Here is a 27,715-nt window from a genome sequence, read left to right on the forward strand (position 1 = left end):
AAGGTTGTCCACCATGTGAGTAGCACGCGAGCAGCAGCTTTATTTATGTGTAGGTGAGGACGGGGATCCGCTTGTAGACGCCGCTCCGTAATGGATCTGCCCGACGCGTTTCGAAGCTCCATCTGCTTCTCTTCAGGGGCTTTAACGGAAGCGGTGTGCGCACCCGCTACACTTCTCCAATTATATAACTCGCCCGTCGATGGGAGGCTCCAGTGAGACTTCTGGGAAGTGTAGTACGGAAAGCACACAATCAAGTCCTGTATAGACTCCACAAGTGGGCCCGTCCTCGAATCCATGTACGGTTGCTACTTCACTGCCGTGACCCCCACGTTAACGGGGTGGTGCATACTCTGCGGCTGGACTGCCGCATATAGATTCACGCTCCAAGGTTGTCCACCATGTGAGTAGCACGCGAGCAGCAGCTTTATTTATGTGTAGGTGAGGACGGGGCTCATGGTAGAGCCTTGGAACGAGCAGTAATTTGAAAGTGCATCCATCCAGGATATATGGACTACATCTCTCACAAGCACAATATGTGTTTTCATACAGGGAGATGGTAGACGTCGTGCACTTTACTGCTGGCCCCTGATGAGGAAAATAAATTTCCGAAACGCGTCGGGCCTATTTCAAACACGCAACTGCCCATACCAACTAACGCTTTGGGGAAGGCGCACGCAGGCTCGGGTGCTACCCGCTACTTGGACAACCCCATGGAGCGTAATATATATATATATATATATATATATATATATATATATATATATATATATATATATATATATATATGTATATATATATATATATATATATAACCCATAGCGTAGGCCCTACATAGCTCATTGGGCAGGGTGCAGTGTCCGTTCGGTAGGCCTGGTACTGAAAATACAAGCATTTGCAATGCAATAGGTCTTGCATTTACGCGAGTTTGAGCTATTGACATTGCAAATGACAATGCCTTTTATTTTTGGTTTCGTTTTTAAAACATAAATAAAAGGCATTGTTATTTACAATGCCAATAGCTTAAACTCTGGTAAATGCGACACCTATTGCATTTCAAATGCTTGTTCCTCCTGCTGCCAAGTTTGTGTGCTTGCATCCCCTGATCAGCGTACTGCAAGGGAAACCTACTTTTGGCTCAGTGATCTGCCTGCAGGTCACACCCTCACTGCCTGACTGCCCTCGAAGGCTGCCATGGGTTCTTTTCACAGGTGCTCTTTGGCTTCACAGGAGATCCCCTAGCTGCGCCCACCCCATTTGCGTCCTGGCCTCTGGGTGCTACTTTGTGGATGCTGTAGCAGTGGCTGGAGAGGAGCTCTAGGACTGCACGTCCACTGAAATCTTGCTCTGTGCTCTCTCTTCGTTAGCAGTGCAGTCGCCACCACCGTAGCGAGGAAGCGCCATGGGACAAGTACTGCTGTGCAGATTTGCCCTCAGGTGGTGCAGCGTCCAGGGGTCTTATAAGGGGAGGGCTTGAGAGCCAACAGAGTCCTAGACCCCTTCCCTGTAGGAGCACAAGTGGGCTGCACTTTTAGGGTCAGTGTGCAGGGGTTGTCGGTGATGGCGGGAGCGTAGAGAGGGGCGTCAGGCACTTCCTGTGTTCTTACAGGAGCTCACTCACAGGGTTCGTGACTCGCTCCTTGATGCCGTGGTCTTGGCGTCACAGTAACAATCTAATCTCTGCATCTGGGGAGCAGGCAGAGGTGTTTGAAAGCTCTACTGTCTGATCTGAGCGTTTTTAATATGAACTCTGTTGATTTGTTTATATGTTTACAAATTCCATCGCCTACAGCCAACTGTGTGGTGAGAAACCAACTCCATAAATCCTGATGCTTATAATGTAATGTAATGTAATGTAATGTAATGGGGTTCTTGTGTAGCGCATCATAACGCTCCACGGAGCATCTTGGCGCTTTGAGAAACTCAGCAGGGATGGAGAAACAATCGGCACTGAGTCACCTGTATGTCAGATCAAACGTATTAAATCATACTAAACTTTTGCATAAGGCATCAGATAGACTGTAAATCCAGGTTTTTAGGGTCTTCCTGAACGCCTCTTCAGATGTAATTTGTCGGAGTGGCGGTGGTAGTTTGTTCCAGGCCTTTGAGCCCAGGACCGCCAAGGCCTTTCCTCCCTTAGTCTTTAATCTAAAAGTGGGAATCGTGAGGAGGTGTGCTTTTGCAGACCTCAGATTTCGTGTGGGATTGTACTGCTCAAACATGCCCTGGATGTAGCTGGGTCCTCTTCCGTAATAGGCCCTAAAAGTAATTAAAAGGATTTTGAAAAGCACCCTCTTGTGTATCGGCAGCGAGTGGAGGGCGTCCATTGCCGCTGTGGCTGATGTCCTCCTATGCCATCTCAACACCAGTCTTGCAGCGGCATGCTGCACCATTTGTAATTTATGACCCACCGTCTTGTTTGGCCCTGCATAGAGGCTAATAATAAGTGCTACTGCCATCATTTTCCGTGCTGAGAGCGGTATCAGGTCGCAGAATTTTCTTAGGCCTTTTATGATGCTAAAACAGGTTCCTGCCACGGCTACTGCTTGCTGGTTAAATGCCAAAGTGGCGTCAAATCTGATCCCTAGATTTCTAGCTGTCGTAATGGTGTTAGGGGGAACGGAGGCATCTTCCGGCCACCATAATGTGGGACTGAACTGATTATTTTTCCCATATGGCAAGATCTCAGTTTTCCCTGAGTTACATTTCAGATGGTTGTTGCTCATCCATTGAAATGTTGCTTTGAGGCAGTTTTTGAGATTAATTTCAGCCTCGCTGGTGTCGTCGTCCAATACCAGGATGAGCTGCGTATCATCCGCATACGAGATGGTATTAATTTTAAAGGATGATATCAGTGCAATCAGGGGGGCCATATATACATTGAAAAGCATGGGGCTCAGACAGGAGCCCTGTGGTACTCCTGAGGTGAGCCGTTTTTCTTCCGACCTGAAATGGCCTAGGGTGATTACTTGTCGCCTGTTAGTTAGAATTTTTTTTACCCAATACATTTCCAGCTATCCTGGCCACGGTCCACAAGAATGGTATGTGAGACCGTCTCGAACGCCACGGACAGGTCCAAGAGTACCAGGACGGCCTTCTTTCCCTGGTCCATAGCTGCTCGCAGGGTTTCAGAGGTAAAGATGAGGGCTGACTCCGTCGAGTGTTGAGCCCTGAAACCTGCTTGGTTTGGGTGCCAGATGTTATTAGCCTCCAAAAAAGCAGTGAGCTGTTTATTTACGGCTTTCTCTGTTAATTTACAGAGGGCCGGGAGCAGTGAGATGGGGCGTAGGTTTGAAAGGGTTGTTGGATCAGGTAGCTGTTTTTTCTGTAGGGGTTTTACCGCTACTAGCTTCCATTCGTCGGGGACTGAGGCTAGCTGGAGTGAGGAGTTTATGATGCTATTAATGGTGGGGTTGACTATGTCCACCATCGCATGGAGGACCAGGGGCGGACAGGGATCAAAAGGGGAACCGGATTTAATCACCAAGATTGCTGTCCGGGATTCCTCTAGGCTAACCGGATAGAACCTAGACATACTGGCCGTGGCTATATCTAGCTTAGTGCCCCCAGTGTCACCTTGGTTCGGCGGAGAGGGGAAGTCTTTGATGAGTACGCAGATCTTGTCATCAAAGTAGTCAGCTATTGTATTGCAGAGGCTTTGAGAGGGGGGAATGTCTTTCTGCATGGTTACAGGATTCATAAAAGTACTGACTATCTTAATGATTTCTTTTTGCTTATTTGTGCTGTTATGTATGGCTTCTGTGTAGTGTTCCTTTTTTGCCGTTTTTATCATGCTATGATACTGGCGGCGCGCAGCTTTATAGCGATTCCGGTTGTTTTCCTCATAGTTTTGACGCCATCTTCGCTCCAGGGCCCTCACCTTCCGTTGTTCTTCTTTTAGGGTCGATGAGAACAAGGGAGCGGATACCCTCTTCCTCTGTGAGATCTTTCCAATGTCTGTCCTAGGAGCAGTGTAGGTAGTTTCTAAGCTGAGTGTATTTATCCACTCCCCAAAGAGCTGGCTGTCTCTAGTGGGATCTCTCGTTAGGGTGGGTCTGTTTACCGCAGCTGCCGTTAAAAAATCCAGCTGTCGTATGATGTTTTTCCAACAGGGTTCCCCTGGGGTCGACCTGTCACCCTCCCTGCATTCTTTATTGTTTGGCCGGCCCTAACTGTAAGTTCAAAGGGGATAAAATTAGGATGTATGACATTACAACGCATGCTTTTACCACGCATGCCTTTACAACGCGGTATTTACAACGAATACCTTTGCAACGCATAGTGCTTTGGGGCGCTGGATAGTGAATAGTTTAATTTACTATTCCAACTCCAGTCCCCGTGGATAGTAGGGAAGGTGTTGGATAGTAAATTAAATCTATTCCCTATCCTAGAGCGCCCCCCAGCGCAATGCGTTGTAAGGGTTTGCGTTGTAAAAGTTGCGTCGTAAAGGCACTGCGTGGTAAAAGTTGCGTTGTAAAGGATATTTCCCATAAAATTATGGTCTGTCCAAGTTAGTATTTGGGGTCTTTCCACCCTAAGAGTATCTAAGTTTGAGCAGATGCAGTCTAAAATGTGCCCTGCCTTGTGTGTGGTATCTGTTGTAAGCTGGGTCAGTCCCAGAACACTCATTGTGTCCTTAAAACATGTGGCCGCTGAATCTGTGGGGGAGTCCAGGTGCACATTAACATCTCCTAGGAGTGTGAAATTGGCAGATTTAAGGGCTAAGTTGCTGAGTACTTCCCCGATACTTCGCAGGAAGTCTGTATGCTTTCCTCGTGGTCGATATATTAGGGCTCCTGTGAAGGTAAACAAGTCATGGGCCTTAATTGAAAAGCCCATGCTCTCTGCTCCTTTGAGGTCTGGGAGATCAGAGGTTTGACAGTGGAGGGTGTCTCGATATATGATTGCGATGCCCCCTCCCCTTTGATTTAGTCTGTCCTCCCTAGAGATAAGGTATCCAGGGTGAAGAGTGTTAGTGACATCCAGGTTACAGCCTGACGTCAGCCTAGTTTCAGTTATGAAAAGACAATCTAAATCCCCCTCTGTTATAAGATCAAAGATGTGCAGCGCATGTTTGCTCATTGATCTTACATTAATGAGCCCGCCTCGCAGGACTATAGGCTGGCTGTTTTCTTGTCTTTGTGCGCTCAAACCGAAACTTTCCTTGCATAACTTACAGCTCAGGGGCCATGTCCAGTTTACCATATTCATTGACTGAGTGCATATATTCGGGCCGGGATTCAGTGCCATTAAAAAGTCCCTCGGAAGATGTATAGCTGGACCTGATGGAGCAGGGTGCATGGCCCCGGGCCCGGCCGTGGCGCAGACGGGCTTCCCTTCGGCGTGCCATCGGCGCGTCCGCTGAGCATCATTATATAATCCCATCAAGGAGGGAGGGGGGATATACGGTCCTAGCCCGAAAGACTAGACCGTCACCTCGCCCAAAGATGGCCTCCACTGATGTGCCCCCGGAAGTGTGTCAGGTTCACTTCCCGTGTGGCGCGCTTGTAACCTCCCTCCACACAAACAGCACAAGCTGCGGTGGACCGGGGAGAAAAAGCGGCGATTTTACAGTGAGTATGTTCCAGTGATTAATACCCCAACACACTGTCTCACATGTGAAAATAAGTATTTAAAAGCATCCACTGCATAGATCTTAATCATCCATACAGTGCCCCTAACTCTAAATTAAAAACGCTCTTTCTCTGCTGAATAATCAGTCATTCACTCCAAGTGCAAACACAGAGAAAGTTGGTCCGTGTACCTCTGCATGTTACCAATTCTAGTAGCGCGGTCCTTTAGGGGCCTCTATATAGAGTGCTCGGTCCGGGCCTAGCCCGAAAGACTAGACCGTCACCTCGCCCAAAGATGGCCTCCACTGATGTGCCCCCGGAAGTGTGTCAGTATAACTTCACTGACTGTGCAGATTAGAAATGCTAACAAATATTAGACGTTATTCATCTCCATTACCAAATAGCACATGCTAAGGCTTGTTATCCTGCTTTGAGGCCGGGAGGGGCTGGGAGAATTCTGTGAGGGATTTGTGTATATCCCGTGACAGGAAGGTCTACCATTATCGTATCACAGTTTTAGTAGTATTAAAAGCAATAGAGAACGCCTGGAAGGTCTCTTTAACTAGCAAAGAACAGTGATGAGTGGTCAGGCCTTTCATTGAAAAATACTCTTGGTGGGCAATAGGGTGTCGATATTTTATTTTGTTTATGAGGGGACTCTCTTTCAGGCAGCAACAGTATCCACTGTGGAACGTGTGTTGTCTGCTGTCCATCCTTTTTTTGTACCCGCCACATCATATCTTTAATGGAGCATACATGAATTTCTTCTTTTGGAAAATATTCTTCCTGAATGCTCTGGCAGACCCTGAGATATTTGTAATATTTATTTGTTCCCACTCGCAAATGGCTGTACATCGTCAGGCACTATAGCCAATGAAATTGAAATATGGAGCTGTGAAATGCCCCGTCAGTGCCTGTTATTTGTATATTTTCTTTAGGGTGAGGTAGGTGAAATACCTTTACACAAACTAATTTGTATGGTTTATTGTGGTTGCGGAATGTTAATTTTTGCCCACTTATCTCCAGTAATTGTATGTGGGGCCAGCGAGGAAAAATCCAGATAGCAAATGTGCAGCCAACAGCTACAGAGCTTTCATACCATACTGCAGCTGCAGCGAGGAGCCCCTATAGAACCACCTATACTTAGTAGTGACTAACAAGTTCATGCAGTGGCTTCCATTAACCCCACCCTTCCCACCCCAATCAGAAAACCTGTGGCTGTGATGGACTGCCAAAAGACTTTTATAAAGTGTTTATGCCTCAACTAGTGAGTATCCTAATGCAACTATTTAATGAAATCCTAGAAGGCTGCCAGATCCCCAGATCTTTTTCAGAGGCAGCTTTAGTAAGCTTCTTGAAAAACAGACAAGCACCCTATAAGTCGGCTATTCATATTGTTCAATCGGCTTACTTAATAACGAATATAAGTTCAAACATGTTGGCCTCCAGAATAACCCCTTTGTACAAGACGTGGTGCACAGAGATCAATGTGGCTTCATGCCAGGAAGAAGTATTGCAAACAACACTTACTTTTTAATTCACACAATAGACTATTATACGAACAACAAGATATTATCTTTGCTGAAAAAGTCGTCGATCTAGTCCAGTGAGACATCTTGTTTGCTATCTTATTAAAAGTCAATCTTCCTTTCAAATCTATAAATCTTCTACAGGACCTATATAGCAAAGCAGAAGCCAAAATTAAAATTAACTCCCACATGCCAGGATCGCAAAAAATTAGTTGTGGCATTTGACAGGAGTGCTCTATGTCGCCACCGCCGCAGCCCGGCTTGGGCAGAAAGCCAGGCAACCTGTGTTGGGACGGGGGCGGGGCCGCAAAAAGACAGGAAGCAGACGGGAGCCTACTCCACGCTCGGAAGTCAGCGTGTGAGCTAGCGGGGCTCCCGTGCTCGTGGAGAGCCCCGCCTGCTGCCGAGACTCACCTGCTGCGGAGGGAGAGGGACACGCGGAAAGCGCCCGGTGAGTGGGGTGGGGTGGAGAGAGGGGGGGGTGTGGGAGGTGGGAGGTGGGAGGGGGGGGGGGGGGGGGGGGGGTGGGGGGGGGTGTGTGTGTGTGTGTGTGTGTGTGTGTGTGTGTGTGTGTGTGTGTGTGTGTGTGTGTGTGTGTGTGTGTGTGTGTGTGTGTGTGTGTGTGTGTGTGTGTGTGTGTGTGTGTGTGTGTGTGTGTGTGTGTGTGTGTGTGTGTGTGTGTGTGTGTGTGTGTGTGTGTGTGTGTGTGTGTGTGTGTGTGTGTGTGTGTGTGTGTGTGTGTGTGTGTGTGTGTGTGTGTGTGTGTGTGTGTGTCTGTCTGTCTGTCTGTCTGTCTGTCTGTCTGTCTGTCTGTCTGTCTGTCTGTCTGTCTGTCTGTCTGTCTGTCTGTCTGTCTGTACAGCATGCCGGAATCGGAGCGCGTGTTCACGCGCGCGACCTGATCCGATTCCGGCATGCTGCGCGTGCCCATCACTTGTCTCCCTCTTGGCTCCTTGTAAGCAGAACCGCCAACAATAGGTCTCGCGCTGCGACAGGGCTTTGCCCTGCATCGCTGGTGCGAGGCCTAAAAAACGAGCTACTTACCTGTAACTTCAGTTACCCAGTATTGGTATCTTTCAGAGATTCACATGCTTGAATCATACCCGCCGTCGAGGTGGGAGTCTCACGGTAAAAATAAATATATAATAGCAGTAATACATATCATAATATGTTATAATGCACTGCATAGTCATTGCAGTAGCCCATCCCTGTCCTTTTGTAAAAAAGAACTAAAGTTGAAACACAGCCAATAAGGCTCTAACACCCTCTAGAACACTTCAAAGAGAGACAAGTTACTCAGATTTTCTAGCACAAGTGACAAGAGTGATATATCAGTAACAAGGGAAGCCTGGATAACTGAAGTCACATGTAAGTAACTCGTTTTCTTATCCAGTATTGGACCTTTCATAGATTCACATGGTTGAATCAGAATAGATTTCAGTTATACAATTTTATTGTTAGAGGACAGCAAATCGATATCCTCATAAATAGATATACATGTACATATCCACTAAATATGTATGACAATATGAAAAAGAAGTATTTATGCATATAAAGAACATAAACCAGCAACTACTTGTGAAGCAAATATATTGAATTTAGCAATTAACTTATTGAAGAACATTAGGTAAGATTGCTTGTCCTACAGCTGCTTCCACCTCCGTAGCCAAATCCAGGCAGTAATGTCACGTCGATGTATGCACACATTCTCCCATGTTGCGGCACAGCATATTTTTTCCCATGGCCCTCCTGCTAAAAGCACCACTAAGAATTACACTGCTCTCGTGGGATGAGCCTTAGGTTTGGCATAAAGCGGACTGCCTACTTTAGTATGGCAAAAATGAATAGCCTTTGGAATCCATCTTGAAATTGTTGCTTTAGTCACTGCCGTGCCTGGATTTTGCGCACCATAGGACACTAACACTTGATCAGATGTTCAGATGGTCTTAGTATGTGAAACATAAAATTGAGGCATCTCTTTACATCCAGTGTATGAAGTGCCTTTTCAGCCAGGGAATTCAGAGTCGGAAAGAATGTTTGTAGAATAACCAGCTCATTAAGATGGAAAGTTGATGGTACCTTTGGAATAAATGCAGGGTTTGTTCTGAGGAGAACGTAGTCATTAGTAAAGCAAAGTTATTATATAAGGTAAATATAAAGGCTTGAATTTTGCTGACGCTCCTGGCAGAAGTAAGAGCCAACAATAACGCAACCTTACAGGAAATGTATTTAAGTTGAGCTCTGTGAATAGGCTCAAAGGGATATTTCATAATTTACGTCAGAACCAGATTAAGCCTCCATTCCGAAGGAAGAGCTCTTACAGGAGGATATACTCGGAAAGGTACTTTCATAAACTGCTTTACCAGTCAATTTGAAAAAAGAGATAAACCTCCAGAGGATCACCTGTAAGTAGAGATGGCTGCCAGATGTAACTAAATAGATTTGAACATAATAATCCACATTTGTATAGCGCACAATCACCCGTTAGGGTCTCTAGGCGCTGGGGGCCGTCGGGAAGATTAAGCAAGCTATTGCCCAGAGTCACATGGTGCTGGGCTAACCTGCCGCCCGAGCCGGGGATCGAACCGTGATCCCCAGATTCCAGCGTCAGTCGCCCTGGCCCCGGCGCCACACCAAGGCCGGATTCAGCAAGAGAGAGCAGATAAGGGAAAAGTTTATCTGACGAAGACTCAAGTCGGAGCACAATGTTACCAAGTCACCATGTACAGAAATGCATCCATTTGAGAGTGTAATTTATACTCATGGACGGTGCCCTTGCTTTGGAAAGTATGTCTCTACAATCTTGCGGCAGGTCCAATCCCTTGAACTCAGCGAGTTCAGTAACCACGCATGTAGCTGCAGCGGGGTTGGATGTGGGTGGAGAATCTGCCCCCTGCTCAATGTTAATAGTGTTGGCGACACTGGAAGGCGATAAGGTCTGCATTCCGAGAGCAGGAGAAGCTCTGTGAACGAGTGCTGATGAGGCCAATGTGGAGCAATGAGAATATTTCGGCATGGCTCCCTTTTTCAATTTCATCAGAAGCCTTGGAATTATCGAAAGGGGAGCGGGAGGAAGCATAGGTGAAGATCCCGGTCCATCTCATCAGAAAAGCGTTTCCCCATGAATCTTTTTCTGCCTCCCAGCTGGCAAAGAATTGGCATTTCCAATTGATCTCGGGAGCAAAGCGATCCAAGTTGGGCCTGCCCCACATCTGGAAGATATACTCGAGAACCTTCTGATCCAGCTCTCATTTGTGGCAAGAGTTGGAAGTCCGGCTTAAGGTAGCCGCCAAACTGTTCTTCACTTCTGGGAGAAGTTATACTTTGATAGATATTTGGTGAGAGAGAAGTCACTTCCATATTTCCTGTGCTTCCTGCGATAGGATGTGGGAGCGTGTGCCTCCTTCTTTGTTTAGGTAATGAATGCATGTGGTACTGTCTGTCCTTATCAGAACTGAGGAACCCTGAATCCTTAGGAGGAAAGCCTGCAAGTGCCAGAAAATTGATGTGCATTTTTGAAAACGCTTTGGATCCCTTGGCCCTTATTCAAAGCTCTTAAAGGTGAGCCCCCATCCTTCTAGAGAAGCGTCTGTACTGAGGATGAAATTCTACTTCTGAGAAGGGAACGATAGCCCTATTGAGAGATTGTTGGAGCGCTGCCACCAAAGCAGAGCTGGCTGCAAGAGTGGAGTTAGTCGCACTAGGTCATGGTACGATCCTGTCACTGTCACCTGAAGCCATTGATTGTCTAGTTTCTCCTGTATTGGTCTCATTCTGGGATGAGTGTAAGGGACCATTAGAATTGCAGAGGAGGGTGGAGGAGCTTCGCTCGCATCCGAGATGGCCGCGTGAGCACAGGACTCCCAAGACCCTCGCCGCCTCCCGCATCTATCCTGAATAATATCCTGATTCTGAAGATGGATTATTGAAGACGCAGCCCAGCTGATGTATTAGCTGCTTTCAGGAATTGATTTGGACTTCGGGTTTCTGAGCTACGCCATCCTGCACTTTTGTGGCCTACCCCGTGGAGCTACCTGGGCCTTGAGTCGCGGCTGTACCCGGGCAGTAATTCAACAGCACCGGCCCGAATTAACTTTCGGTTTTGTTTCTTGCTGCCTTGCGTTCCTCCTCACCGAGACAGACACTGGGCGCAGCTGGCTCTCGTGCTCATTACCTGGGCCTGGGGCCAGCGAGTGCTTGGCTGTGGAATTATATTAGCTTTTATCTGGGTTTGGTGATCTCGTGGGTGAACTCTGAGGAGCCATTTGGACCAGATCTCAGGCGCCCCTCCGGGGCACCCAGCCCGCAATGACAGGCAAGCCCGAGGGTGACAAACCAGAAAGTCAAGACCACCGTCCGAAGAGATGCAACCCAAACGAATGTTATGGACCCTTACACTCATCCTAAATGATCCCCCGGTGGCACACCTAAGGTCCGGGAGGAGGCGACTGATGACCCTAATGTGTCGGCGGACTTAACGTTGCAAGACGTCATGGGCGCCATTGCTGGCATCAAGACATCTATCGGCCAGCAATATGAGGCCCTGGCTCTGAAGCTAGACACAGTGGCCATCGACGTCAATCTTATCAGAACGGATTTGGCGAAGACTAATGAGAAGGTCAAATCTTTAGATTTGAAGACCTCCAGCCTCACGACGGACATGTCTGACTTACAAACGGAAGTACGCAACTTGCGATCCGCCAACGATTTCTTTGCCCGACGTCTGGAGGATTTTGAGGGCCGTGCAAGGTGCAATAACATGCGTATTATCGGGGTCCCGGAGGACTCTGGATCATTTTCCACTGATCTTCGTGTCGAAGACCTCATCCTCAATCACCTCACCCCCAAGGGACTGAGTAAATTCTTTGCGGTGGAACGCGCACACAGAGTGCCGGGAGGACAGGCGAAGCCAGGTTTCCCCCCGCGGCCGATCATCGCCAGGATTTTTAACTTCAGAGACCGAGACGCCATTTTGCAGGCTGCGCGGACGGGTGGTCCTACGCAGTTCGAAAACACCACGGTGAACTTTTATCCGGATTTTTCCCAGTCCGTCCAGAAGCAAAGAATGGGATTTAAGGGGGTGAAAAGGAGTCTCAGGGATATGAACTTGAAGTATGCAATGCTGTTCCCGGCCCGGCTGCGTGTGGAATATGAGGATCGGACACTCTTTTTTGATCGCTCGGAGGGAGTGAGTGACTGGCTAGATACGTTGCCTACCCGTCGCGATCGCAGGGAACAAACAGGTGGTGCTGAAGGGGGAATATTGGAACAAGAATGACAATGGCGCCCGAGTCCCGAACAATGAACACAATGGACAACTGTGGCTTGCTGACTTCCGTGATCATCTGCCTTTAAGTGCATTCCCGGAGGCGGCGGGGAAAGAGACCCTTTCCTCCTCTGGGTTTCTTTGTGTAGATTAGATTTTTGCTAGGGCGACAGGCACACTGCAAGTTGGGGTTGCTTTTGAGTCTATGCAGGGGTGCAGGGTGGGGGGAGTTGGGCTGGGGTATTGTTGAGGGGAGGGAGGGAAGTATGTTGGGAGTGTTTCATTTTCTTTCTTCTTCAAGGCAACGAACTGTTATGACTTTGGACTTTGGTGTGGTGCTCGTTATGAGGTGGGAGATCATCGTGGGTTCAGATGGGGGGTAGGGGGTTGAAACTACTGTGCTGGAATGGGTTGGGAGACCGGATAAAGAGGGGGTAGTCTTGCAGATGTTGCGACGCCTTTCCCCTGATGTCGTGCTACTGCAAGAGACTCATTTGATTGGAAATGCTTGCTATGCTCTGAACAGGCGGGGATATCGTCTCGCTGCTCATTCTGGGTACACCTCTAGTTCTAGAGGGGTGGGTATCTTGGTCAGGACTTCTCTTCCCCTGGAAATCGATGACCTAGTTCTGGACGCTAGGGGGCGATATGTTGCACTCACAGGCAGGTAGGAGGGGAAAACTATCTCACTGGTATCGGTGTACGTCCCACCTGACTTACAAACCACTACATTTGTAGACTTGGGACGAGTTGTTTTGGGTCTCCCGGATGGTGTCTTGATACTGGGTGGTGATTTTAATTCAGTTGTCTCCGGGAGGGAGGACCGCTATCCCCCCAGAGACCTCACGAGTGCACAATCCTGGTTGGGTGAATTTTTGGGAGCGTTGGGGCTCGAGGATTGTTGGAGGTTGATGCATCCAGAACAGGCGCAGTACACTTTCCACTCAGGCGCACATGGTAGTCTTTCTAGATTGGATTATATCCTGATACCGGCGGCCCAGTCTTCGTCAATTGGGGAGATTAGACATCTAGCGTGAGGTATATCGGACCACTCCCCTCTATAGTTTCAGATAAATATGAATATAGGCGCTGAAGGGAGGGTGGCCCCGATTAACCCATGGCATCTTCACAACCCCAAAACCCGTACTGAACTGATTAAGTCATTGGATCTGTAAAAAAAAAAAAAAAATTGCAGAGGACATCATGGCCAGTAGAGATTTCATCGGTCTCACAGAAGTGAACTTTCTTCCTCCTAACTTTGTTGCCAGAGAAATGAGAAGTGCTGGCCTTTCCGTGGACAAGAATGCCTTGTCTTGGATAGTGTCTAGGACTGCTTAGAGAAAAAGCGTCTTTTGAGAAGAATGCAGAACTGACTTCTGAAAATTGAGAGTTAGCCCCAGGGAACAAAACATGTGAAGGCAAATTGAAGATACTCTTGAGGCTTGCCGAAAAGACGGTGCTTTCACTAACCTGTTTTCTAGGTAAGGAAACAGCTGCAGGCCCTGCAGCCTAAGATGAGCTGCAGCTAGAGCATAGATACTTGGTAAATACTCTTAGTACTGACCGCAGACCAATAGGGAGAACTTTGAACTGAAAATGAGCACCTGCCACAGTGAAATGGAAATAAGTATCCTGAAGATCTAATGTCGTCATAAAATCTGCGTAATTGAGAAGCTGCAGTATCTCCAGTGACCATGCGGAAAGTAGATATTTAAAAAATGTCCTTAGGTCTAGGATTGGCCTCCACTCCCTCAACTTTTTTCTTATCAGAAAGAAACAAGAATAAAAACCTTTACCTACCTGAGTGTGAGGCACTCTTTCTACAGCACCTTTCCGGAGCATAACCATGGCTTCTTCCCTGAGAAGTGTATTTATTGTGAAAGTTTTATATAGCGCGAACATGACCACCAAGGGTATCAGAGCGCTTTACAGATTATATATCACTAAGGGTATAAGCAAACAAAAAACTGAATAAACAAAGCAACAAAGTCAATGTCTAAGATTGACCAATATTCTTGTGAGGGAAAAGCAAACACAACAGAATCAACACAGCGACAAAATCACATTCTAGAATTGTCCAACAAACTCAAGAGCCAGGTGTAGGGTGACCAACCGTCCGTAAATTTCACGGACAGTCCGTAATTTCGGCCGTCTGTCCGTTGTCCGTGAAGGATTCTTTAACGGACGCCATTTGTCCGTCATTTTAACAGGGCACCGGTTGCCCCACCCTAAAGCCGGCACGGCTTGCACCCACCTCCCTTCTTGACTCCAATGCTGCACCAAAGCTCCTCATATACTCAGCAGCATTGGAGAGGCGCAGCGGGATGGCACCACTCACACCTCCAGCCCTTGATGACCTGTTAAGAGGTGCTGGAAGGGGACTGAGAGGGAGGGGCTGCAGGTTCAGGAGCAGCGACATCTATTCCCATGCAAACAGCCCTGAAAGCGTCATGTCTCGGCTATTTAGAGGAGGGCTCACACATTCCATTTCTACCCAGGGCCCCAAACATCCTAGAATCGGCCAGATTACACCCCTGATTACACTGAGGCAGCACGTGCTTCTCTTCACCGAGCTTAATTACTGTCACTAAATTGTAAGCAAACCTCGGTTCTTCAAACATGCAGTCTATAATGTAATACAATAAAGAAATGGCACAATCACACCCACACTGATTAACAAAGTATGGAGGACAGTCACAATCAGTTCAATCAGTTCTCTTAGAGTATCTCCTGTAAGTACTGTACATCACAGTGGGGGATGGCATTTTGGACAGAGAGCCTGTCTTTTCGTTGTCTTGTGCAGGAGGGGGCGAGGAGCCCAAGATGGTACTAGAATACTGCATGCCCACCCCTGTGCCCACCCTGGTGGATCCTGTTCCCTCTCCTGTGATGGCTCCTGCCCTCCCCTCAGTGATGGCTCCTGTTCCCCCATGTGGTGGCTCCAGTCCACCCCCCGCCTGTGATGGCTCCTGTCCCCTCATGTTGTGGCTCCAGTCCACCCCCGCCTGGGATGGCTCTTGTCCCCCCCTGTGGTGGATCCTGTCTCTGCCCTGGGGGGCTCTTGTCCGAGTCCTGGAACGTCCCCTGCAGCAAGGGTGAAGTTCTTGATGGGCCTCTTCTCAAAAGGGCTCAGGGATAATGAGAGAGGATGGATGGATTGATGAGTGAGGGGAAGGATGGAGAAATGTAAATAGCTGGATGTATGGGTGGAAGGGTAGCTGGATGATGGATGAGGGGAAAGATGGATGAGGGGAAGGATGATGGATGAGGAGAAGGATGGATTGATGGATGGAGGGGAAGGATGGGTGGATGAGGGGAAGGATAAATGGATGGGAAGGATGGATGGGTGAGGGGAAGGATGGATGATGGATGAAAGGAAGGATGGATGAGGGGAAGGATGGATGGATGAGGGGAAGGATGGATGGATGAGGGTAAGGATGGATGGATGAGGGTAAGGATGGATGGATGAGGGTAAGGATGGATGGATGAGGGTAAGGATGGATGGATGAGGGTAAGGATGGATGGATGAGGGTAAGGATGGATGGATGAGGGGATGGATGGAGGGAGCGAGGGAAGGATGGATGGATGGATGGGTGGGTGAAAGGATGGATGGATGGATGGATGATGATTTGGGGATGGGTGGATGGATGATAAGGGGAAGGATGGATGGATGGATGAGGGGAAGGATGGATGGATGAGGGGAAGGATGGATGGATGAGGGGAAGGATGGATGGATGAGGGGATGGATGGATGGAGGGAGCGAGGGAAGGATGGATGGATGGGTGGGTGAAAGGATGGATGGATGGATGATGAGGGGAAGGATGGATGGGTGGATGGATGATGAGGGGAAGGATGGATGGATGGATGATGAGGGGGTGGGTGAAAGGATGGATGATGAGGGGAAGGGTGGATGGATGGATGATGAGGGGAAGGGTGGATGGATGGATGATGAGGGGAAGGGTGGATGGATGGATGGATGATGAGGGGAAGGGTGGATGGATGGATGATGAGGGGAAGGGTGGATGGATGGATGATGAGGGGCTGGGTGAAAGGATGGATGGATGGATGGATGATGAGGGAATGGATGGATGATGAGGGGAAGGATGGATGGATGAGGGTAAGGATGGATGGATGAGGGTAAGGATGGATGGATGAGGGTAAGGATGGATGGATGAGGGTAAGGATGGATGGATGAGGGGATGGATGGAGGGAGCGAGGGAAGGATGGATGGATGGATGGGTGGGTGAAAGGATGGATGGATGGATGGATGATGATTTGGGGATGGGTGGATGGATGATAAGGGGAAGGATGGATGGATGGATGAGGGGAAGGATGGATGGATGAGGGGAAGGATGGATGGATGAGGGGAAGGATGGATGGATGAGGGGATGGATGGATGGAGGGAGCGAGGGAAGGATGGATGGATGGGTGGGTGAAAGGATGGATGGATGGATGATGAGGGGAAGGATGGATGGGTGGATGGATGATGAGGGGAAGGATGGATGGATGGATGATGAGGGGGTGGGTGAAAGGATGGATGATGAGGGGAAGGGTGGATGGATGGATGATGAGGGGAAGGGTGGATGGATGGATGATGAGGGGAAGGGTGGATGGATGGATGGATGATGAGGGGAAGGGTGGATGGATGGATGATGAGGGGAAGGGTGGATGGATGGATGATGAGGGGCTGGGTGAAAGGATGGATGGATGGATGGATGATGAGGGAATGGATGGATGATGAGGGGAAGGATGGATGGATGATGAGGGGAAGGATGGATGGATGATGAGGGGAAGGGTGGATGGATGATGAGTGGGTGGGTAGAAGGATGGATGGATGGATGATGAGGGGAAAGGATGGATGGATGATGAGGGGAAGGACGGATGGATGGATGGATGGATGATGGGTGGGTGAAAGGATGGATGGATGGAAACTGGGTGGGTGAAAGGATGGATGGAAGGATGATTAGTGGGTGGGTGAAACGGTGGATGGATGGATGATGAGTGGGTGGGAGAAAGGATGGATGGATGGATGAGTGGGTGGGTGGATGGTGGGTGGGTGAAAGGATGGATGAGTGGATTGGATGGTGGGTGGGTGAAAGTATGGATGAGTGGGTGGGTGGATGGTGGGTGGGTGGGTGGATGGTTGGGTGGATGATGAGTAGGTAGGTGGATGAGTGAAATGATGGATGGATTAATGGATTGATAAGTGCAAGGGTGAATGAATGGACGTATGAGTGAAAGGGTGGATGTAAGGATGGATGAGTGAGTGAAAGGGAGGGTAGATGGACAAAGGATGAATAGATGTGTGAAGGAGTGAAATGATAGATGGATGAGTGATAGGGTCAATGGATGGATTCATGAGTGGATGAGTAGATGGATGGATGGATGGATGGGTGGGTGGATGGATGGATGGAAGGAAGGATGGCTAAGTGAAAGGGTCGATGGAGAGAGAAAGGGAGGATGGATGGATGACTAAAAGAGTGGATGGGTGGAAGGATTAGTAAGTGAAAGGATGGCTGGATTGGTGAAAGGGCAAATGGCTGAATGGATGAGTGAATGGATGGATGGGATGAAGAGTGGATGGATAAGTGTACAGATGGATAGGGTGAAAGGGTGGATGGATGGATGGATAATGGAGGATGAGTGAAAGGATGGATGAGGGGATGGATGAAGGGATGGATGAGTGAAATGATAGATGAAAGGATACATGATGGATATGTTTGCAAATGGTTGAATATGTTTCGAAAAGGCTGGGCTTACTTATATACTATTGCGCGACCTCTGATGTGTCTGTAAAACTTACCTATTGTCCTGAAGTTTTGTCCTGAATTTTGACCTCCTGTCCTGAATTTGTGTCCTGAATTTTGACCCTTTGTCCTGAATTTTTACACTCCCCGTCCTGAATTTGCACCAATGCCAGTTGGTCACCCTAGCCAGGTGGCTTGGTCAAAGTCAAGGCTATGGACCCAGAATCAGATGAAGGGGCCAGGCTAAGGCAGAAATGTCTTCATCAAGAGCCCTTTGACTTATTTTTTTTTTAATAAGACGGTGGAAGGGTTCATCCTGACTTCAGGGGGAAGGGCGTTCCAGATCCTTGGAGCCATACCTGAGAAGGCTAGCTTGTATGTCTTTTTTTTCTTGAATTTTTGTGGTTTTAGCAAAAGGGTACTGGGGCTTCTGGAGGCTCTAGAACCACAGGAGAGCTCCAGTTTCTGCACGAGGTACAGCGGTGTCTTGAAGTGGATGGCTTTGTTGAGCCATGCATGAAATTTTAACTGTATCCAAGCTCGGGGCGTGGCTTGGCGCGCAAACGGAATGGCCGCTTAACTGAACGGCTCCCGTTCCCTGCAGCACTAATCCTACATTGATCCTCGCCACCTGGAGAGTTGTCTTGCCCAAACCCAGCGGAATCGACGTGGAGCAGCCTCAACTACACTCGGTCCAATTTATAGACCGCTGACAGATTCCTTCGGCGAGATATCGGCATTGCAAGATTCGCCGGTGCCAACCCTGGGACCGCAGAGGTGAGGGACTCGGCACTGGTGCTCACGCGAGGCCGGTGCGGACCACGACGCGGAGGGCCCTGGGCGACGGCCCTGCTCCTGAGACCTGCCACGACCCTTACGGCGGTTCGGCCACAGACCCGGCCTCGGACAGCGACGAGCCCCGCCATAGAACTGTGTGTACCTGTTCTGCTGCACGCCACGACATCATAGAGCCCGGCTGGGAACGGCGCTGCACTGGTACTATACCGCGAGGACGTCCATTCCTCGCTTTCAGGCACGGAACGAGACGGGGGTGGGGAGCTCCACCTCGGCGGCGATATCACCACCTGTATGGACAATAGCACTGCGCAGTGAGTACTAGATCGCGCTATTGGGGTTCTGCCGCCACTACAGTGCATTAGAAGCGGAACAAGCTGGTACTCGCCTACACACTCAGGGTGGCAGCGTCTGCTCTCCCTGGGAGTTGTACTGCCCTCTCCCTGCTGCGACTCAACGGAGACTAGCGTCCACCGCGGAGCTGATTGCCCGTCAGCGTTGCCCTAGTCAGTCTAATCCCTGTCTCTGCTCGCTGTGACCCCACCTGCAGCCCTTACACTGCTGACCTGCCACGCGCACGACTGGTGATCGGGCCTCGTGGAGCCGGACACCCTTCGACTGCTGCGCATTGCGTGTGCCCTGGTCGGAGTGAGTCTTGCTACCTCTTCTGATCTGACGGTGAGACACCACTGCCTCGCCAGGCCCTGCGAAAGTGGCCCACGAGAAGCGCAGGGGCACGATGGTGCGCCCCGAGCACCGACAGGCGAAACTCAGCTTCGAAAGCTCCAAGAAGGGACCGAAAACTGGCGCGGCGGAACCTGGGCCTAGTGGCGCGGATCATGCTGCTGCACCCTCCCCCTCGGCTGAATTGGATATGCACCGTTTGTTTCAGGAAATGCGCCAAGGCTTTGCTACTGTGGTGGATAAGGTGGACAAAATGTCCTCCAGGTTGGACGCCCTGGTGCACAAAGTTGACCAGCATGAGGAGAGAATTACCACAACGGAGCAACGTATCTCAGACAATGATGACCTCACTGCTACCCACACCTCTCAACTCGCTTGCATGGACAATCTCCTTCGGGTTATTGCAGCCAAGAATGAGGATTTGGAGGCCCGTAGCAGACGCAATAACATCTGCGTCACGGGTATTCCGGAGTCCACAGACACTGGCAAGATGGAAATCTATGTTGAGACACTCCTCCGAGCTTCCATAGGGGAAGATGCCTTCTCACCTCAGTTCATTGTAGAGAGAGCACATAGGTCCTTGGCTCCCGTCCCACAACCCGGATTGCCGCCCAGGCCAATCATCGCTCGTCTACTGAATTATCGCGACCGGGATGTCGCCCTGAGAGCTGCCCGAGCCAAACGGGCCCTGAACTACAATGGTGTTACCTTCTCTCTCTATCCGGACTTCACTCCCCTTGTGCAGGAGGAAAGACGAAAGTTCCTGGCTGTTAAAAAGAAATTGAGAGAGGCTCAGTTGGACTATGCTTTGTTATACCCAGCGAGGTTGAGAGTAACGCTCAGGGCAAGCAGCGATTTTTCACGGACCCGGGTAAAGTTGAGGAATATTTGAAAATGCATCGCAAGGCGCAGAGGGGCAGACGAGATGGCCATGCGGACCCCGAAGAGGAATTGCCCCTCATGGACAATAACGAATGATCTGCAATGCCTTACTTGGATGACTCTATCTTGGGGCTGCCTCACTATGCCTGTCTCACAACTGCAGCCTCAGATGACATTGCCGCTCCCCTTGGGGGATGGGACTGCTTGCCTACTCTAGTGGTGCGACATCTGTAGGGACCGCTTCCCCTACCCTGCCTCTACCGAGGGCGGTACCGAGCGAGAGGCTATCGGGAGGGATGGTAGCTGCGCGCCTTTGCTGATGTTCCCCCTACGGGAGTGCCCCGCTTTTGGTCACAAGTTGTGGGAGTTCTGGGGAAGTGGGAGGTGGGTGGGCGAAGGGCTGATTGGCTGCTGGCATTATTGGGATGCAGTAGTGGGAGGATGGGTGGGATCCATTGAGGGGGGGATTGTTTTGTTAAGGACAACGTTTGGCTGGACGGTCATTGTGTTATGTGGCATCATCTATACTTTGCTGAAACTCAGGAATCCGCTGTGGCAGGACTTCTTTATCCGATTGTTTCAGGGTTATGGCTAGATCGGGATCTGATGCGCAATTGAGTGCTTTTCTTGGAACATTCGGGGGCTTAACAATGCTAAAAAATGCCGAAATGTTATAGCATATTTAGATCGCCATCAGGTGCAAATTGCTATGTTGCAGGAAACGCACATAGCTTCACAGGTGCGCCCTTCTTTTGGCTGTAAACGGGCCAATACCCGGGCATTCTCCTCTTATTCCTCGTATGCGAGAGGAGTTGTTATCCTAATCAAACGTACAGTACCCTTTCAGGTGTGCGGTGAGCTCACGGATGCGGACGGCCGCTATGTATTGCTCTGGGGGCGGCTAGGCCGCGACACTATCACCCTGGTAAATTGCTATGCACCTAACTTGGATATGCCCCTTTTTTTCACCACACTCTGGGGTAAAATTCTAGACATAGGATCCCGCCACATAATTTGGGGGGGAGACTTTAACATAGCGTTAGTGCCCCGGTTGGATAGAGCAGACAGAGCGACACATTACAAACCCAGATCCAGAGAAGTGTTGGAGGGCGTGCTCTCGGAAGGCAATCTGTTGGACGCCTGGCGACAGCTGCACCCTGGCCGTATGGAGGGCACCCACTACACATCACAGACTGGTACATGGGCGCGTCTTGACTATTTTTTCTGACTAGAGAGATGTTTACAGGAGTAACGAATGTAACTCACCTCCCGAGATCGTATTCGGACCATAGCCCGGTCCTACTGACCCTACTAATACCTGGCTGTGATAACCCTAGGCCTCGTTGGCGGCTACAACCAGCGGCCTTGCTAGACAAAGTATTCCGCACTGAACTGGGCGATGAGATTACTGCATTTTTCCCGAAGAACAAGGGTTCTGTTGACTCTGTTGAGACTATTTGGGAGGCGTTCAAGGTAACTATTAGGGGCCACTGCATGTCTAAAAGCTTTGGGGTATTGCGCGACATACAACGCACGATCCGGACGCTAGAGGGCGAGTTGAGGATATTGGAGGCATGGATGGTGGAGGGCTGATGACACTGCTGCGCACGCTGAATTCAGGGATAAACTTACACAATATGAAGAGGAGGCAAACAGGGAGGCCAAGTTTAGGGGTAAACATTGGCAGGCGAGGAAATACTGCGAGGGGGATAGGCCTGGCAGGGCGTTAGCTATATTGACAGGGGCACCACGCGCCGAAAATACTATCATTGAGGTGGTCACTAACCAGGGTCACACTGTTAGGAACTCCGATGAATTACTCGAAACTTTTGTTTCCCATTATCGCACACTTTACACCACAGTCACTACTCCTGATGTCCAATATGATGATTTCCTAAGTGACTTGGCCTTGTGCTGGCTTAGTGACGTTGATAGGAAGTTTCTCGCTGCCCCTTTTGAGCTAGATGAAGTCAGGGACGCTATTATGTCGCTCCAAAACGGGAAGTCACCCGGACTGGACGGACTCCCTGCAGAATTCTATAAGACCTATGTAGAGATTATGGCCCCGGTCCTCCGCGAGGTGTTCGAGGAGTCCCTCACTGATGGCATCCTCCCCTGCTCTATGCGCGAGGTCGTTATCACCTCCTTATTGAAACCCGCCAAAAAACACCTGTGACTCATATCGTCCCCTATCACTCTTGAATTGCGATGTTAAAATTTTGGGCAAAGTCCTAGCCACCAGATTGTCTCTCCTCATGACCCGGATAGTTTTGCCTGACCAGTCTGGTTTCGTCCCCAGTCGCTCCACCTCACATAACCTGCGCACCCTGTTCTCCCTATTCCATACGGTCCACCCTGACCTCCCTGTCGCAGCGGTCTTTCTAGACGCTACTAAAGCGTTTGACTCTGTCGAATGGCCCTACTTGTTCACCGTTCTAACCCGCATGGGATTCCCCAACCTATTCATTTCCTGGGTTCAGTTACTATATACCCAGCCTACTGCGAGGGTCCTGATCAACGGTCACCTTTCCACACCACTCACCATCTCCAGGGGTACCCGACAGGGATGCCCACTGTCCCCCCTGTTGTTTGCCATCGCCATTGAACCCCTTGCATGCCGGCTTCGTCAGCTGCATGGTGAAGGTGCGATTCGCTGACTCCAACGCCAGATTGATGTATCATTGTATGCAGACGATATGACTTTGTTTGTCAAGGACCCAGTTCACAACCTAAATCCCCTACTCAGGGAGTTTGTTGTATTTGGCAGAATGTCTGGGGTGCAGATCAACTGGGCGAAATCCCAGTTTTTTCCGCTCATGGACGCGGTGCCTGACATTCCCCTGGATTACCCCCTAGAGTGGTGTAGGACTGAACTTCGATACCTAGGTATCCAGGTTTCACGCGACAAAGACGAGATGATGCGCGCTAACTACGGCGTTGCCGTGACCAAACTCACTGCACTGGTAGACCGCTGGATCTCCCTTCCTATTTCCATGGCGGGAAGAGCATCCCTTATCAAGATGGTGGTGCTCCCACGCTTTCTTTATCTCTTTCTTAATATCCCCTTTCATCCGGGTGCTTATTTCTTCAAAACTCTGAAGTCGGAGCTCTGCCGCCTTTTCTGGGGAGGCAAAGGTCCGCGGCTTAAATGGTCCATGTTCATACAGCCATATGATAAGGGGGGTTTTGACCTCCCCGGTTTCGAGGTCTATTATCTATGTGCACAAGCGCACTATGCCTAACACTGGCTTCTCCCTACTCCCTTTATGCCTCAATTGGCGGTGGAGGACTGGATTGCTAATCCTCTACCTTTAAACGGCCTCCTTCATTGCCAGCCCTCGGCCATAACGACTCCTCATACATCCGTTACGTGTACTATTGACGCATGGCGCCGTCTGGCTAAAAAGCTGGACTGCAGACTATTGTACTCCCCCATGCTACCACTGGCTTGAACTCCTCCACGAGAAGGGGTTTCAAATGCTTTGCGCGGTGCTGAAGGTCACTTGCTGGGGCGACCTCTTCTCCGAGGGCCGCTTTAAAACTGCGGACGCATTCTTCACAACGCACGCTCGTACCCAGCTTGAGGTCTTTTATTATTTACGACTACGCCAAGGCATGCGCGTTATACTTCCTGACTTCCCTGCAGAGCCAGAAATCACGCCCACTTCAATACCTGCTGAGCTCGCACGGTGGCTCTCATTTGGTTTCTGAAATGTATCGCCATATGAGAGCATGCGGCTTGCCACCGGAGGCCTCGGCGAGAAAGCATTGGTCTACTGAACTGGCTATTGACCTTACTGATGACCAATGGTCGTACTGTTGTGCCCTCACGGCTCGCATATCGGCTAGCTGCAGGCTCAAGATAATTCATTACAAATTCTTGCAGCGCTTGTATTATACCCCCATGAAAAAATATAGATTTCACTTGTCTGACACTGATCGTTGCGAACGCTGCCGTGCAGAACATGCGGACTTCCTACACCTTGCCTGGGATTGTCCCTCTCTACAGTCTTATTGGCAGCAAGTACATACCGCCCTAGAATCCATGACTGGGACATCAATACCACCAGACCCATTACTAATGCTATCGGTGCGGTCTACAGTTAAGAGCAGTCAGCTGATTCCATCGTTCCGTGACGAGGGATTGGTTGTGGGGTGAGATCAGTAAAAATTCGGTTTTAAGAGCATTTAGCTTCAGGTGATTACATGTCAACTAGCTTTGAGTTTCCATCAAGACTGAGTTGAGGGACTCACTGTCTTCGGGGGAACCTATCTTCAGGTATAGTTGGGTATCGTCCGCATACATATGATAGTGAATGCTGGATGATTTGAGAATTTCTGTCAGAGGCTCCATGAACAGGTTAAAGAGCGTGGGGGACAGTTCTGAACCTTGGGAGACCCCTAAGGTGACCAGTTCAGGATGTGACACGGATTGGTTCACCTTGAAGTTTTGGGAACTGTTCTGAAGGGACGCAGAGAACTAGTTTAATACAGGCCCAGAATTGGATAAGGTTAAGGTCAAGTAGGAAGGATGTAAGGCTATTAACCACCACATCATTTTCATCATTCCAGTGGAGATGGAAATCTCCCAGGAAGATCTGAGTGCCCGGGAATTCCGCGGTGACTGAAATAATGTCCATGATCTGTTCTGTGAAGGGAAGGGTGTCATGAGGGGGTTGGTAAAACGTTTGCAGTTTGCATGAATGATTATTACCGCCAGTCAATTCAATGCATAGGTATTCACAAAATGCCAGGACGTCCGCCTGAATGACTTTCACTGTTCAATCACTACGATTTAGGCATGCAATGCGTCCCCCTTGACCACTCATTCTGTCCAACCTAATGATATCAAAGTTGAACAGCATTGAAAGGTCTAGGATGGGAGCGGCTGAGTCATTTAACCAAGTTTCTGGCAACATTACAAGGTCAAGATCCTGGACAAGAATGAGATTGGCAATATTTGCAGAGGGTTTAACAGCCGATCTGCAGTTAAGGAGTGCGAATTTGAGACTAAAGGGGGTGTGAGTTGGTGGAGGTAGAGTGGTGGTGACTATAGTGAGGTTCTTCTCATTTGAGATTCTAGTGTTTGGCCTAGGTTCCCGGAAGGGATCGGAGGGTATTGATTCAATTAGATGCAGGTTTGATGGGGTGGAGGGAAGTGCCAGATGATATGAAAGTAGGAGAGAATTGATACCGACAGGGAGGCTCTACATCTGGACGGGCGAGAGGGGTCATTAGGGTGTGGCACGGAGGCCCACCCATGGGGTGAGTGAGTGGTGTGGGATGCAGTTCGCCTAAGACGGGGCAGAAGGGTGCCAGGTACAACCACAGTCTAGGAGCGAGCGTATATGGAGATTGGTCATAATGAAGCGGCTTAGTCTGGAATTAACTGACAAATCCTCAGTGAAGGGGGATAGGGAGCACACATCTGCATTAAGTTGTAGCCAGAGTGCAATCTCCATAAGTCGGACTTTCAATGAAGTGTGTGAATGGGGATGTGAGGCTACGTCCCATGGACCTTGCGGCAGAGAATAGCTGGGGGGGGGGGAGAGGGGACAGACAACAGGCGACCCTTGTCAGCCTCTTACACGAGGTCAAGATTGCGGGTTTGGCTGGGGGAAGGGCTCCTGAGAAGTGTCCAGGTAGCGTTGTGAGTGGTGGGGTTAGGGGAGGTAGAACCAGCTAACTGTGAGGAAAGGGCAGCATGTAGAGTCTCCTGATGAGGGGGCTGTTGTGTCTCGCTCACCACAGGCAATGCAGTGGAATTGTAATTCTGATTAGAGGTAGCTAGAGGGGGGATTCTCGGAACAAATGTAGGGTTAGTGGCTGGTGGTGGAGAGGAGAGAGATAGAATTTGAACATTCTTGGGAACCACTGAGGGGCCACTCCTCCAAGTGTGGAGGCACTGAAGTTGGCGACTGTCTTCATGATGGTGGGTCAAAAGTTGTCAAACAACATTAGATTGCGGTCAGAGGCTTGGATAAGGATGGTTCCGTTTTTGTAAAGTGAGATGGTGGCTTCAGCTTGATAGGCTGAGGAGGGCACGACTATCACTCTGAGACCATGAGCAGTTTTAAGAGAAGTGGAGATCTTGAGAAGATAGTAAATGGCCTTCCACCATTGAGCATGTTGTTTAGTGTAAAAGATGAGATCATTTATGGTCATATCCCTCTTGATGGAGAAGAAGGGGTCTAAGATAAGGGTTGCCGGATGGGTTTTGAGTCGTCTGTGTTTGAGATGTGGTGGAGGCTTCTTTAGAGACTGATGAGGGTATGGGATCTTTATGCATTCCAGGGTATGACCATACTTTATTATTTCTAGGACCCATTTGTCCGAAGTGATTTTTCTTCATTGGTCGAAATGTAAAAAAATATTTGTGGCACTGGGATTGATGTGTTGCTGAATTGTTGCAGGTGTTGCGGAGGTGTCACTTTCTAGCATTGTCTCTAGCCTGAGGGGGCTGCTTTCTCCTATTTTGCTGTCTGGAGTAAGCGGCAGCTGGAGGGGCTCTGTACGATTGTTGTGGTTGATAACCATATCTATATTTGCAAGTCTGTGGCTGGTATATCTGATAGCTCAGTTGAAAGGAATATGACACTCTGCCACAGGCCCCTTAAAAAGGTGTATTCTTATACTGGACCGGTCCCAAAGCTTTATCCGTGTCCGTGTCCTTCTTAATTTCCTCTAAGGCATTGTCAATGTGTTTACCAAACAGTGCGCCCCCATAGAATGGTATGTCTAGGATTTACTTTGCACCTCAGGACGAAAGGTGGTAGACTTAAGCCATCCTTGGCGATGGAGAACTGCTGCTCCAGCTAGTTGCTGAAAACCTAACAAAGCCAGATCCATAGAGATGGCTATGATTTCATATGCTGCCCTTTCTGCCTCAAGCAGAATCTTCTGTGCTTCTTGCTTTTTCTCATCCAGCAAATACTCAAGGTACGGTGCAACATCAGACCACATTTGGCGGTTGTATCTACCTAGTATGGCTAAGAAATTTGCAGCACGTGCTGAAGCACCTGCCGTGGTGGGGAATCTTTCCCCAATATTATCTAACCTCCTTCCATCCTTATCAGATGGCGCAGTAATGGGCACCGAAACATTCCTAAATCTCTGCTGAACAGCCTGGGAAATAACTGAATCCAGCTTAGGTTGTCCTACCAGGCATGCAGGTGCATTGTTGGGGGCCTTGTATTGTTTGTCGATTCTGGGGTGGATTGCCGGTACTGAATAGGGGTTCTT

The 27,715-nt window shown here is 49.3% G+C and overlaps 1 protein-coding gene across 2 annotated transcripts in view; it reads right to left on the reverse strand.

The window, feature by feature from the left end:
* ARHGEF6 (Rac/Cdc42 guanine nucleotide exchange factor 6) overlaps positions 1-27,715 on the reverse strand; it is a 1,071,863-nt gene that overhangs the window by 810,762 nt on the left and 233,386 nt on the right. The gene's annotated exons all lie outside the window — the stretch shown is intronic.

The sequence above is a fragment of the Lissotriton helveticus genome, chromosome 4_1 (assembly GCF_964261635.1).
Source record: "Lissotriton helveticus chromosome 4_1, aLisHel1.1, whole genome shotgun sequence".
Taxonomy (NCBI): domain Eukaryota; kingdom Metazoa; phylum Chordata; class Amphibia; order Caudata; family Salamandridae; genus Lissotriton; species Lissotriton helveticus.